Raw genomic sequence first — 15,876 nt, 5'->3', positions numbered from 1 at the left:
GTAGTTTAAAAAAAAAGAAAAAACACCTAAGGTATGCCTTACTAAAGTTTTGCTGATCCATATAACTAGGTCACTGCAGCATTTGTACACAGAGCCTGGTACTCCTACCAATTTCCACAAGGAGGCCAAAGGCTAACAAGGCATACATCCACTAAAGCTTCATAAATCAGTTTGAGAGCTAGTGCTATAGGGGTCAGGAAAGAAAGCATCTTCGGTGATCAGTGATAACCAGAAAAAAGTCACTCACAATGCTCTAAGTTTTTTTGGGGAATATTACTGAAACTAAGATTCCCAAAAGATAATGTAAAAATAGATCTTTAATTTGATAATGCTCTAAAACTTCAAATTGTTTCTGTTTCAAGGTCACAAAATAGAATCCTTAATACACTTGTCATTTCTACTGCAGCTGCTAGATAATATGGTTGATAATTGGGGGTGAGGAAAAAAAATCAAAATACATATATCCAAACCTATGACAAATATTAAAAGTGCACAGTCTGTTCATAGGTGCTGTATAGACCAAGCATATAGTGTTCTGCTATGCAGACACACTGAGCAGCAGAGAGGAGGAATGCTGTTTTATATAATCTTGCTACAGCACATTTTATCAGGTTAAATCCTCAGGAAACAAGGAAGGACAAGGAGATTGCTGTTTCAACAAAAACAATTGAACATGATTTGATGAGGACTTTTTGGACCAGAGGGCAGGGACAGATGTGTGAAGAAAGACAGTAATCAGGGAATCTGCAGCAGAAAAACAGAGCAGAAGAGAAAGAGGAAATTTATATGCAAAGGGGTGGAAGTAATATTTTCAAATTATAGGAATTTAGTGGGAAAGAAAAGAGATTTATTTTCCAGCATGTCTTTTTTTTTATTTCTTATTCAGCGATTTTGCTTTTTTTTTTTTTTTTAATTATCTTGTTCCAGTAAAATCAAATATAAATTGAGATGTGAAGAATCACTGGTGTCTTTTCACATATCCTCTTCCAGAAGGGGAGATGAAAGTGTTATCTCAGGTTTTGACTCTGTTTGTTCACCTGGGATTTTCTTTTGTGTGCTTGTTTGCTCAGTTTGATTCTATAACTAAAAATATTTTAATCTCTAAATGAAATGCTTAAACATACAACATTTTTGGTAATAAGCAAAGGGAAGAACAGCACTTACTCTTGAATTCCCAGAAGGCCTGGACCATCAGTGAGGAGTTCTAATGGAGTTACCCAGGACAGAATGAAATAACCTATGTATTTCTGTCATACTCCTACAGCCCTTGATACCTGGGAAACCGAAGATTTTTGAAGTTCATTTTGTGTATAGTGCTCCCAGCTGGGTGAGAAGCACTTTAATTAATTTCTTGTCTAGACCTGAGCCAAACTGAATAGTTTATTGGATCTGAATCTGAATATTCATCTTCCTGTGATCTGCAAGAGAATTTAGAAAAAAAAAAAAAAAGCAACAAATTATTTGAATACTACATTTTTTCCTTCAGATGCAGCTGATTTTCCTGAACATTGTCCTTGAGAACCAAATACAATCCAAGTCAACAAAGTACATCATCAAAAGTGGAATGTGTGATAAATAACACGAGAATTGATGTCCTTGTTGTCTATGGTTTTCAGCATCTTATTTTATTGGTAAAAGGAGACCCATTACAGAATTTCTTCCATGATACTCTTTGCAGAAATGTAATTTGTTAGATTTATGAAGCAGTGATGAAAAGCCATGCAAGTTTTCAAAAGAACAGAAGGTCATCCTGTTTGACTGGTATGTGAATAAGAGGTAAAACAGTTGGTCATACCTCTGTGAAAATAAACTTAATAATATTACAGTGCATTGTCCCTGTTCTAGGCAAATATATCTGAAGGTCTTAGATATTGCACAAGAATACCAAATTTAATATGTAATCCTTCAGAATCTGTAGTTTTATATGGAATTCTTTTGGTAGAAGGGAGGCTGCAGGGGTGGCACCTTGAGAAACTGTTAGAATCTTTCCCCATGTCTGATAGAAAAATGCCAGCCAGCTCTGATAGATCTGCCACAGGCCAAGGCCATGACCATCAGTAACAGTAGTAGCACCTCTATGATAACATATTTAAAAAGGGCGGAAACTGCTGCACAACAGCTTCTGGAAGAGAGGAGTGAGATATGTGAGAAACATTGCAGACACCAAGGTCTGTCTCCTTGCACGCCATGGGAGTTTGATGGTGGAGCAGACATCCACCTGCAGCCCATGGAGAACACCATGCCAGAGCAAACAGACACCCAAATGGGGCTGTGGCCCTGTAGGAAGCTCACATTGGATCTGGTTTGATGGAAGGAGTTGTGAACTCATGGGGGACCCATACTGGAATCTTCTGCTCCTGAAGGACTGAACCCTGTGAAAGGCATCCATGCTGAAGCAGTTTATGAATAATCACAGGCTTTTGTTAGGAGTAAAGTTGGAGAAATTCTTGGAGAACTTTATTCCATGGGATGGACCCCACACTGCAGCAGGGGAAGAGTGTGAGGAGGAAGGAGCAGCAGACAGGAAGCCATACAAACTGATCACAACTCCCATTCCCCATCCCCTTGAGCCACTTAGAGAGGAGGAGGTAGAAGAGTCATGAGGGAAGTTGACCTTGGAAATAAGAGAATTGAGGGGGGAATGTGGTTTTATATTTTTTTTCTTATTATTTGGAAATAAATTAAATTAAATTGAGTCAATTATGTTTTGCCCAAATGGTAATTAGTCAGTAATCTCCCTGTCCTCATCTCAATCCGTGATCTTTCTCATTCTATTTTTCTCCCCCTGTTCTGTGGAGGAGGGGGAGTGACAGAATCACTTGGTGGGCATCTGCTGGCAAGCCAAGGTCAACTCACCACAGAATCATAAATATTTTCAATGCAGTTAAAACGTGTCCCCAGTCCCACAAAACCCCCAAAATGTTAATAGCCTTTTCACTTGTTGGGGAGCACAATTTTTTTCTTTCTCAAAGGATATTATCAATGCTGTATTTTTTAAATTCATAAAGATCTTTATGAGATAATCCTTAGCTTCCATATTTTCCTGTTCATCCCATGTAATTTAATTTTCACTACTACGAAATTTAAAATTATATGCCCTACACAATCATTTGGTAATTTAAGAAGGATCAAGCTAAGCTTTTTTCAGAAGCACATGTACCAGTGTTACTGATTTAGTACTAAACTGTGTAGGGTTTTTAATAGTTACCTGTTCATTTTTTAACTACTTTAACCTATCATGTCAATTTCTGAATAATAGCAGATATAACAGGAAGGGCTGAGTCAGAGGGAAGAAGTCCAAAAGGTCCCTTAAAGAATATCCCAAAGTGGAAAAGCTACAGTGTTTTTCCACATGTTGCTGCTTCCTGAACTGAGGTTTGGGATGCCTTACACACATAGAACAAAACCTAAAAGACCTGTAGTTTGTTGGCTTTTAGTACAAGATTTCTCTAATACTGCTAGTGATTTGAATGCTACTCAATAGTCCCCAAAATGTATAATTCTCATCTGCATTTTGATTCAAATAGTGTTAACTCAGTCATTAAAATTTTAAGAACATTAGCTTGGAATTAATATCTATGGCTGCCTAGAAAAGAGGAAAATAGTCTTTCAGACTATTTTAGGACTTTATTTTGTTCCTTATTGTAAGGAAGGAAAAAAAAAAAAAAGCAATTACAGAGTTCTGAAATGCAGAGTATAACAGCTAAGGTGTATAGAACACTAAGCATCATGACTGAGAGGTTCATGTTTCTGCTCTGAAGCAGGTAGGTCAATAACTTCTCAGAGTTTCTCCCTCATCAGAATTCCTTTTCAGAACCGAGAGACAGTTTTTCAAACCTATGACATTTTCCTGAAAAGAAAAATTACTAATTCTCACTTACCTCTGCACCATCATTTCTCCCAGATCACTTCATAGCTCCCCAGTGAACCAAGGAAGATATGTTGCAAGCACTGTTGTACAATGAACCTTACAAGAATTTTGCATTAAGTTAATACTGAGAGAGACAGTATTGATTATGGTCATTCTACCATCTCTCTCTGAAGAATAATATCTGAGGCAAAGCACCAAAGAATCAGTGTTACCAGAGTTATGCAGCCACACATCAAGACAAGGCAATGGTAATAGAGTTAAGAATAGGTATTAATGGATCTTGGAGTTTCTACAGGCATTTAATTTAGGTTAATTAAAAAAAAAGAAGTTCCACAAGTCTCATTTCATCTCTTCTTTTTAACTGATTGCTCCAAAGGTAGATACATTAGAAAGTGTAATATTTTCTTTGGAACAGTATAGTGAAAATGCCTCTGTAATAGAAACTTTTGAAGATGAAAAAAGAAGAAATTAGAGACAAAGAAATTCAATTCTGTCTGTCTAGGTCAGATGCTTACATTTAAAACAGAGCAGTAAAGAAAATGCTCTTTAAAGGAAAGGCTCAGATCAGGAAGAAACGGCCTCCAAAGCCTACCTTTTTTGAGCAAGCACAATTTTCATTTGTTTACCTAGTAAATGGCTTCTGAGTGGTGAACATATTGGGAAAAGAAACAATGTGGCTTGACAACTTTTCCCTGGTTAATAAAAGGTTAAAATCACCTCCATACATTGTAAGCATCCAAAGATGTGATAAACTGTAGAATTTTCTGTCACTACTACTTTTTTTTCCCCCTCTTTTAACAATATACACCAGGCAGTGTTGTATTCTGAAGACCTGAGACTTTAGCAATTTTGCAAACAGCTGAATGTTCAAATAAAACCACTAATTATTTGCTTTTATAAATTGTGAGTTATTAAGCTGTTGGGGAAGGGGAGTGACTTCTGTCAGTGTAAGTTTGGCCTTAAAATGGTACTGCAATCCTAGCTCTTCCATGATGAACTGCAACAATGAAGTTTAAATCACACATCGGCATTTTATTTCCCCATATAATATTTTGCCAATGACAGCTTGGCCTCAGAACTGTCCCATTCCACCCCTTCTCCTTGTCCTTTCCAGCCCTTTCCCAGAAATGCTGACTTACTGAATTTCTTTTTCCTAGTGACAGAGATTACTTGCCTTTCAGTGGGTTTAGAACTGTTATTGCTGTGACTGGCAGCTTGACTATGTGTGCTGATTAGCCAGCCTAATAACATAATTAATTTTCATTAATCTGTCATTTTTTCTTGAAATGCAAATGATCTTTTTAATTTTGAGGTCTTCATCCTCTGCGACATTTAATTGAAATTGCTCAGTTTGAAAGTTATTGATGGGGAGATGAGGAAATACAGTGTGATAGGGCGAAGACTTGTTTTCTTAAAAAAGCCACGGTCTAAGGAAAAACATGTCAGAAGACAGAAAAGTTGCAGATAAAGGCTATCCCTTTAATTTACTCAGCCATGTGTATGCCCTTTTGTCAGCTCTTGATCCAGAGTTCTGATTTCTTCACAGAAGACTGGTCTCTGAACTTCCTTCTGTGTCAAACATCATGCTTAAAACACTGCGCTCCTTTTGGCTGGGATAGAGTTAATTTTCTTCATAGTAACTAGTATGAGGCTACTTTTTGTATTTGTGCTGGAGTTGATATCACAAGGATGTTTTTTTTACTGCTGAGCAGTGCTAAGAGTCAAAGGTTTTTCTGTTTCTCACCCCACCCCACCAGTGATTAAGCTGGGGGTGCACAATAATGTGAGAGGTGATACAGCCAGGACAGCTGACCCCAATTGACCAAAGGAACATTGCATACATGATGGTACACTCTTCAAAGCTGGGGAAAAGAGAAGATAGGGAATGTTTGGAGTAATACCTTTTGTCTTCCCAAGTAACCATTAAATGTGATGTCTTGAAAGTGACTAAACACCTGCCTGCCAATGGGAAGTGGTCAATAAATTCCTCGTTTTGCTTTGCTTGTAGTCATGACTTTTGAACTGCCTTTATGCCAACCCATGAGTCTTCTGTTACACTTCCAATTCTGTACCCCATCCCACCAACAGGAGGGTCAGTGAATAGCTGCATGGTGGTTAGTTGCTGGAGTAATACCAGCAGCATTCATTAAGAGAGATATTTAGGTTCCATTTTTTCCTTAGCCTAACCTAGTTCAGTACTATACCTCACACTGACTTCCATAACCAACAAGTTAGAAACATTATGTCCCCTCTTTGTGTGTTTGTTGTTGTGTTCGTTGTTGTTTTTTTTTTTAAACCCCACCACATTCTTTTCCTTATAATTTTTCTGCCAAAATTAAGTAACTAAATGTCCACAACTTTGCATCAGTCTGAGAAGTAGTTTCCTGGTTAAAAAAAAAAATAAAATCTTATGATGGCAGAAGTTAAAGATTTTCATTCCTTTCATCTGGAAAGGGCACTGAACCCAGGAATACTTGACAAAGGCAAAGACTTGATCAGAGAGGTGTTCTTAGAGCATGACTAATACACACTGACAGGATCTGACTCTTTACAACTATCACTTACTTCTAAGTGCCATAACCATCAGGTTATAAGTTATTCATGTCTTTTGGAGTACTCTTCATTTCTCCTATTGAAGCTATGTCACTATACAGGAAAGAATTCAAGATTTATGAGGTTAGAAAGAATGCGGAGAAGTAAGTTTACCTAAATAATTTTACAGCTGGAACATCTACTTCAAAGACAGGAACTCTCAATTTTCTGGGGGGTTTGTTCAGCCTGTTTTGACAGAGAAACATGGTTTATTTGATAAAAAACATTTCTAAAAATGTATTTTATATCAACCAATTTTGACAAAGATATGAGTGTTCTAAGTTTGTTCTTTCAAGCTTTAGAAATCAGAGGTTAAAAAGGGAGGCCCTTGCAACGGTGAAAAACACCCATGCAACTTCAGCTTACTAAGTGCTAGAATTGTGAATTTAGAGACTTTTTAAACCGGAAGTGGATGAATTTCCGAGAATCTACATTCCTTTTTTTTCATGTCTCCTGACCTACACCCTCCTACTTTCAGCATCGTGTCTTCTACATTTATTACTGTTCTCCCACCTCCTCAAAACAAAACCTGATAGATGTTTCATATTTCTTGAAAGCTTTTCCTTTCTCTTCTCTATATTGCCTACTTTCCAAGTCTTTCTAACATGAGGATAGAGCTTTCCAACAACTACACTCACATCCTTGTAGATTTGGTGAAGTTTCATTGCCTTTAGCTCCTTTTTACATGTTGTTAGGACAGATGTCATGTTGCACTCCCAGTCTCAGGATTTTTTACTCTTCTACTCCTGGCAACATTTAAACCCACAGATTTGTACAGACAAGCTCTCAGTTGCAGGCCATTGCCATAACACGAGCATCCATTATTCACTGGGAAATAAATGAGAATGACAAAGGGCATATACCAGTTTCGCAGATGTTCTTCAATTTGTCATGGGTCAAGGCTGTTTCACACAAATAAGTATGACTAGCCTTTGGTGGTATAATTTGTCCACTGTGGAAAAGCTTCAATTGAACACACTCGTGATCTTCAGCTATGCCATGTGGGAGACAAACTTTGGTAATATCCTAAGTATCATTTTGATTTTTAACAATGGCAAAGGGGTTTATTTAATACATATTATTGGCATTACAGAGGCATGGTGGGTTGACTCCTACGACAGGATTGTCAGTATAGAAGGATACAGGATCATTAGGAAGGACAGGCTGAACAGGCAAGCAGGGGGTGTTGCCCTCTATGGTAACAACCAGCTGGAGTGCATGTGGCACCACCTGGGCATGGATGAGGAGCTGTTGGAAAGCCTATGGGTTAGGATCAGAGGGAGTGTGCGGGTATGCCATAGTGGGGGGTCTGCTACAGGCCATCCAACCAGGGAGACAGAGCAAATGAGGCCCTCTATAGAAAGATAGGAATAGCCTCACAACTCTTGGTCCTTATGGGGGACTTCAATCACCCAGATACCCACTGGATGGACAAAACAGCTGAGCACAAGCAATCTAGGAGGTTCCTGGAATATGTTGATGATAACTTCTTCCTCCAGGTGATGGAGGAGCTGACAAGGAGAGATGCTATGCTGGACCTTGCCCTCACAAAAAAGGAGGGGATGATAGGGGATGTGAGGATTAAGGGCCGTCTTCGATGTAGTGATCATGAAAGGGTGGAGTTCCAGATCCTCAGGGGAGCAAGGAGGGTGCACAGCAAGCTTGCTAACTCAGATTTCAGGAGAGAGAACTTTGGCCTCTTCAGGGAACTGCTGTGTAGAGTAAGATGGAACAAAGCCCTAGAGGGAAGAGGGGCCCAAGGCAGCTGGCTAGTATTCAAGGGTCATGTCCTCCAAGCCCAGAAGCAATGCATCCCAACAAAGAAGAAATTAGGCAAGAACACCGAGAGACATTCATGAATGAATAAGGAGCTTCTGGGCAAACTCAAGCAAAAAAAAGACAGCCTACCAAGGGTGGAAAGAAGGACAGGTATCCTGGGAAGAATACAGGGAAACCATCCAAGCAGCCAGGGATCAGAAGCTAAAGCCCTGTTAGATATAAATTTGGCCAGAGATGTAAGGGGAAACAAGAAAGGCTTTTACAGATATATGAATGAGAAAAGGATGATGAGGGATAATGTGGGCCCTCTCAGGAATGGAACAGGTGACCTTGTTACCCAGGATATGAAGAAAGCTGAAGTACTTAATTACTTTTTGCCTCAGTCTTCACTGGTAAGAGCTCTAGCCACACCGCCCAAGTCATGGAGGGCAAAGGCAGGGACTGGGAGTGTGAGGAAATTCCCTCTGTAGGAGAAGATCAGTTTTGAGAACACCTATGGAACCTGAAGGTTCACAAGTCAATAGGACCTGATGAAGTGCATCGGCGTGTCCTTAAGGTACTGAAGGATGAAGTGACCAAGTCACTTGCCATCATATTTGAAAGGTCCTGGCAGTCTGGTCCCCACTGACTGGAAAAGGGGAAATATAACTCCCATTTTTAAACAGGGGAAAAAGGAAGACCCAGGGAACTACAGTTTCGTCAGTCTCACTTGTGTGCCTGGTAAGACCATGGAGCAGATGCTCCTGGAGACTATCCTCAGGCACATGGAGAATAAGGATGTGATTGGTGACAGCCAACATGGCTTCAGTAAGGACAGAATCACAGAATGGCTAGGTTGGAAAAGACCATTAAGATCATCAAGTCCAACCATACCCGTCCTCTACTAAAACATGTCTCAAAGTATCTCATCTACCCATCTTTAAAACACATCCAGGGATGGTGAATTAACCACCTCCCTGGGCAGCCTGTTCAACATCCCAACAACTCATTCAGTGAAGACTTTTGTTCCTAACATCTAATCTGAACGTGCCCTGGTGCAGCTTAAGGCCATTTTCCCTTGTCCTATCATCTGTCAGTTGGCTGAAGAGACCATCACCCATCTCTCTAGAATCACCTTTCAGATAATTATAGGCAGTGAAAAAATCCTGCCTGACAAATCTGGTGGTCTTCTATGATGGAGTGAAAGAGATGGTGGACAAGAGATAGCAGACATCATCTTGCTGGACTTGTGCAAGGCCTTCAACACTGTCCAGCATGACATCCTTGTCTCTAAGTTGAAGAGACATGGATTGGACAGATGGACCACTAGGTGAAAAGGAGCTGTCTGGATGATCACACCCAAAGAATTGTGGTCAATGACTCAATTTTCACATGGAAGTGTGATAAGTGGTGTTCTTCAGGGGTCAGTACTGGGACTGGCACTGTTCAACATCTTCGTTGCTGACATGGACAGTGGGAACAAGTGCGCCCTCAACAAGTTTGCCAGTGACACCAAGATATGTGGTGAGGTCAACACACTGGAGGGAAGGGATGCCATCCAGAGGGACCTTGACAGGGTGGAGAGATGGGCCCATGCAAACTGCATGAAGTTCAATAAGGCCAAGTACAAGGTCCTGTATGCTGGTCGGGGCAATTACAAGCACAACTACAGGCTGGGTGGAGAATAGATTGAGAGAAGCTCTGAGGAGAAGGATTTAGGGGTTTTGATCAGTGGCACTGGCTCAAGACGAGCCAGCAGTGTGTGCTAGCAGCTCAGAATGCCAACCATGTCCTCGGCTGCATCAAGAACAGCATGACCAGCAGGTCAAGGGGAGGTGATTCTGCCCCTCTACTCTACTCTTATAAGACCTCATCTGGAATACTGTGTCCAGCTCTGGGGTCTCCATAAAGATGTAGAACTGTTGGAGTGAGTCCAGAGGAGGTCCACAAAGATGATCAGTGGGCTGGAGTATCTCTTTTATGAAGACAAGCTGCGAGAGTTGGGCTTGTTAAGTCTGGAGAAGAGAAGGCTCAGGGCTGACCTAATTGTGGTGTACCAATACTTAAAGGGGTCCTACAGGAAAGTGGCAGAGGCATTATTCACCAGGGAATTTATTGATAGGACAAGAGACAATGGCTTCAAGCTGACAGAGGGCAGGTTTAGATTAGACAGTAGGAAGAAATTCTTTACTGTGAGGGTGGTGAGGCACTGGAACAGGTTTTTCACAGAGGCTGTGGATGCCCCATTCCTGGCAATGTTTAAGGCCAGGTTGGATGAGGCTTTGGGCAACCTGGTCTAGTGAGGATGTCCCTACCTATGGCAGGAGGGTTGGAACTAGATGATCTTTGAGGTCCCTTCCCACAGAAAGCATTCTATGTTTCTATGATATTTTGTTCTTTGAGTCACCTTCCAATATTTTTTTGAACCTCTCAGTGATTTAAAGTAGATTGAACAGAAGGAGAGAAATCTCAAAGATGAGTAAGTTGCTGCTAGTTTCACAGAAATAAGTGGGTGGCTAGTGCTGGGACTGAGGTCTAATCACTTGCAAGCTGTCACAAAATATCCTTCAAAATATGTCATATTTCACTGTAGAAAAAGTCATCGTAAAATTCTGCCATTTACCGTACTATTAATATACTAGGAATTTGTTTTATTAAAATAAAATAATCAATGAAAAGACAGAAATCTGTAGGAACAAGATGTCACTGTTGCCAGTCCCTGGTAACTGGTGAGAGACAAATGACTACATAAGGATTTATGAAGGAAGTGAATTAACTTCTACTTTTCTTTTAGGAAGTATTTTATATTTTTATTTATATGTCTATATTTTTGTGTCTTTATTTTAAAATAAATTATTTTTGTTTGTAAAAAACATAGGCAACTATCATCATGATTTTAAGGCATAATGAGCAGAGAGGTATCTCATTAAAATAATGGAAGGTTGATACTTAAGATTGGACCCTGTCCTCAGCATTTCCAAAGAGATAATATGATATTGTTGCACACTGAATGTGACTTTACTGGGCTTCTACATATTAAAATTTCTTTCTGATGTACTCCCTATTTCCTCTATGCAGTTTGGGGAGCTTAGAAATATTAATTTGTATTTTCTGTTCCTAACTAGGGCTTGACAGTGTCTGAACTGCCACATCACACTCTTAGGCACAGCTAATTGTTGTTAGATCTAGATCAGACTGTCATTAATGAGTAATTCACAGATCAAAGTACAAAACCAAGAAAAGTACACTGAATTTGGGACAGCTTTTTTTCTCTTGAAAGGAAATTTATGGTTTGAAAAAATCACTGCCCAAAATCTACAATTCTGAGTCTCTTACTGATTTGTGTCTGATAATGTCATAAGTACGTTACACTGATGTTAAAATTGGTTTTGCCAGTCCAAAGTGGAGTAGAGTATAAACTGGTTGTAGGATAAGATATGCATAGAATGTCATGACATAAAATTCAACTAAGTTTTTCTGTTTCAGATTTGAAGAAATTTATTTTCTGAAATATATCACTATTTTCTTTTCTTCTCTAGATATTTTACTTTCAAGGATATTATGCTATTGTGTGATGTGTCCATGGAGTGCAGACTGTTCATGATATACTTCAGCTTTTTATTTAAAAAAAACATATACACCACTTTGGGGTGACAAGAGGTCATTTAGATGTCTTAAAAAACTTCTTCTAAATTCATGTATTTTGGGTTTGTCACCATCGTTTCAGACAATTAAGTTATTAACATATTCAACAGTACCAACTATATTTATAACCAGGGAATTTACATGGTTAGAGGCTTGTTACAATAGGAATTATAAGTTCATACTTTTTTATTTTCCCCCCTTAATTTTGCAAAACACCCACCACAAAAATTTCTTATTGACTAATAATTAAATTTCATAATTAGTCTTCTGTCTGTAGTATATCCCATAAGATTTTTTAACAGTATTATCTAGGGGTATATATTGAACTAACACTAGTTAGATTTAGGTTCGTTACAAGCAAGAAAAATGGGGAAAAACACAATACATGGAAATAAAATTAAAGTCAATCAAAACTTAGTTCCTTTTTTTTTAATATACAACTTGAAATAAGTTAGTTTCTTAATATTTCAAAAGCATCTATTGTTAACATTAATATAAGACAGTAGACATAACAATAGAAAAATATCTATTCTTGCCTAAATGTTATTTTTTTTTCTCCTAGGATTTTCTAGCCCCTTTACAGTATGCAGTCTACCTTCAAGCAACTCATTTGCACAACTGCCCTTGAATGCCTTCCTTTAATTTTCAGGCTGTACTCCATAAAAACAATCTTAAGTAATTCCAAAGCAGCTGCACACTCCTAGTGAACTTTATAGTGAAAGATTGCTCCATTAGCAGATGCCATCAGAAGTCCAAAAAAAGCCTGAAACAGAGAAATGAGGTCCAAAGCCAGGTGATGTTGGGGTAAGCAGCAGCATATTGGAGCCATAAGGGAAACGTAAGAGGATTAGTGTAAATAGCATGTGTGTGTCTGGAGGCACAAGATACTTTTTAAAGGTCACCCACAAATAAATGTTGCCAGAGAACTTGCAATTGTCAATATATTTTTGTCACTAGCATGCTGCCTGGACATCCACCTGTATTTGCTGAAAATTCCACAGGGGAAAATTTAAAAAAATCATAAATATTGGAGCATCTTCAGACTTTTCACATTGATTTAGTCATTTCAGAGAATCACAATAAATATCAAATTATGCAAGAGACTAACATAACTATAAATGAAGCTGATATCTAGTCTTCTACATTGCTAAACTACATAGCTGCTACAAACTGTTAAATATCCTAGGATATAATTGCCATAATTTCTAATCATTTAGATGTTCTTTATTATTTATCGCATCCTTGAGCGATTCACAATAATACATAACCATTATTGTCTATGAATTCACTAGTTTTAAGTTTGGGTGTTCAGTATATGATTGCTCTATTAAGTCAGCCTCAACATCTTAGTTAAATTACCTCACAAAACCAAACATAAAGTCGAATCATGTCTGAAATATGTTGCTCTGTTCCACTACGTATCCCAATAGAAAACTGGGATTCTACCCCACATTCCTGAAACCAGCTCTTAAATTACTTTTCCTATTTTAGTGAGAAATAAAATGTATGTTCCATAGAAAATTTACTTTGTGAACTACCTATGACACTACTGAGGGTCTGTAGTCATGAGTCACAATGCTTCAGCTTGCAGGATTATCTTTTCTTACTATTGTTTTAGCCTTTATTGCACAGAATTAATGAAGCTCATGTAGGAACATTTTTGATTTAAAGTATCTTGCACCATGTTGATAAATTTAATGGATAGCCCTGACCTTTAAATTATTGCACACATTCAATGAATCAGCAGAATAATAGGTCATCTAGCAAACATGAGTTCTACCTCCAGTATATAAAGAACAAACATCTAACAAACTTACATCTGATCACTGGAAAAATACTCCACACTGTACAAATAAAACATTTGTTTATCCTATTAAAATGTCAAGCTTTATTAACTTGAAGAGGTCACTAGCTACAGCTTCACACATATGCATGTTAATTTATTGTGATATAAAGGTAAACAAGGGAATGTAACCAATACATCTTGACATAAATTTATAGAGTCTCAAGTATTCTTGTTTTCGGGGGCATTAGTAGATGAATGCATATAAATAATTAGTTCCTCTAAAAGTCCTATGCCTGTGCAAAATATGTACAATGTGATCTGGACTGTGGGCTCACAGAGACATTGTGTTGAACTAAATTAAAGTTGAATAAAATAAGCTTATTTTGTACATAGAAATATGAAAGGACAGAAGCAAACTAATATTGGATATGAGGATTTTATTCTCACTCTTAACTCTCCCCTAACTTTCACTGCTAATTACAATACCAGTTTTAGGAAATTCTTTATTACATAAAAACACTGCATTGACAAGTAAGTAAAGCTGATTTTGTACAGGAACTTATTTGTATGTGAAGCAAGATGGTCTCCCTACAACATCAATAATGAAAGAGTAAAAGATGTAAAAGCAACACCAGAAGGCTGAATTGTTCCTAGTCCTGTTGCCCAGAGAAGAGAGAATCTAATGAACTTTTGGAAAATGCTTCCTGTGAGAGAATAGTACAATTTACTCTTAGACCCTAGGATTAAGAGCAGTTTTTGGAAAAAAAGAGTAAATATCTGGAAGAAACAAAAAATCAAAGAGGAGACTAAATAAATGCTACCTTTCATGCAGTAACAGGGATAGCCTGAAATGCCTTTAGTGGTCAAAAATCTTATTCTACAACCACACTGGTTACAGTAGTAATGCTGAAGGATCCAATATTTGTTTAAAGATCCGGTTGTACTAATCCTTTTACTTTCTCAATTCCCCACCTCCCCACCCCCTGTATATTTCAAAATGGTACAGTATATGATCACAAACTCATAGAATGATTTCGGTTGGAAAAAACCTTCAAGATCATTGAGTCCATCTATCTAGCCCTACCAGGTCCAATGCTAGACCATGTCACCAAGTACAACATCCACTCTTCTTTTAAACAGCTCCAGGGATGGTGACTCAAACAAGTAGAATACCTTCTGAAAGGTTAAAAATAACATACGGATATTTAGGGATGACAAAGAGATATATCTTATTTTTATGTCCCTGATACTCAGTAGTTGATGGGACTTCTGTAGTGGTTTTCATCTCAGGTTTCTATCAAGAAATAAATGTATAATAAATATTGTAATCCAGCTAAATTTGCAATACAGGCAACCTTCAATCTGTATTGATCACAACAAACTTCCAAGGTGGCAAGGGCATTATGCATCATCACTTGCCTGTATCTTAGCTCTGCCGGTATTTTTAGCATTTGCAGAGTAATGCAAGCTTCAAATTTAACTTCAGTGTTGAACAAATCTCTCACACCATGTTCACGAAAGGCATATAACTGCTGATAAATACATTTGTGCTTCAGTTGTATTAAGTAAACCACACAATATCAGAAGAATATACTGTAGGTATTATATTTCCTCTTATACTGACAAGGAAATGGAGTCACAAAGAGATTGAACTTGTCCAAGGTCAGTAACAAATCATAATAAACAGAGAGAGGTTTGCTGAAGAAGCAAAATTCATTTTTTGGCCCCACCATTAGAACCAGATGGTGATGCATGTTTCCCCTTTATATGATAAAGTTGAGGCCATGTGGCAGCACACCTATTTTTCCCCAGTCCCTGCTATCCTAGTCATACAGCAGCTGTGCCTACCCTGAGTGGTAGAGTTAAGATTAGTTAACAATCATGACAGCAATCGTAGAAGAACTGGCAAGCATTCTTAAGCGACTTGCATCTGTATTTGGTAAAAATCTCTTCTTGGTTTCCTGTCAGTAACCAGAGCCATAAAATCAGAATAAGGGACCAATTATCCTCTTTAAGTAAGAATATTCTTGCTCTCATGTTATGTACATGACAAGTTTTAATTCTTAATCTCAAATGAATCTGCTGCATAAGGAATGTAAAATGCCAGTAGTAACCTTATATTTTAAGGCTATTTTTGTGGCAGTAGCTTCTGCATAGATAGGTGGTGTGCCATTTGTCAATTTCTGTTAGCCTTAGTCAGTCTAAGTCCTTGAATTGCCTGATG

Source organism: Gallinula chloropus (genome assembly GCF_964237585.1).
Source record: "Gallinula chloropus genome assembly, chromosome: 1".
Lineage (NCBI taxonomy): Eukaryota > Metazoa > Chordata > Aves > Gruiformes > Rallidae > Gallinula > Gallinula chloropus.
This window is presented reverse-complemented; position numbering follows the sequence as displayed.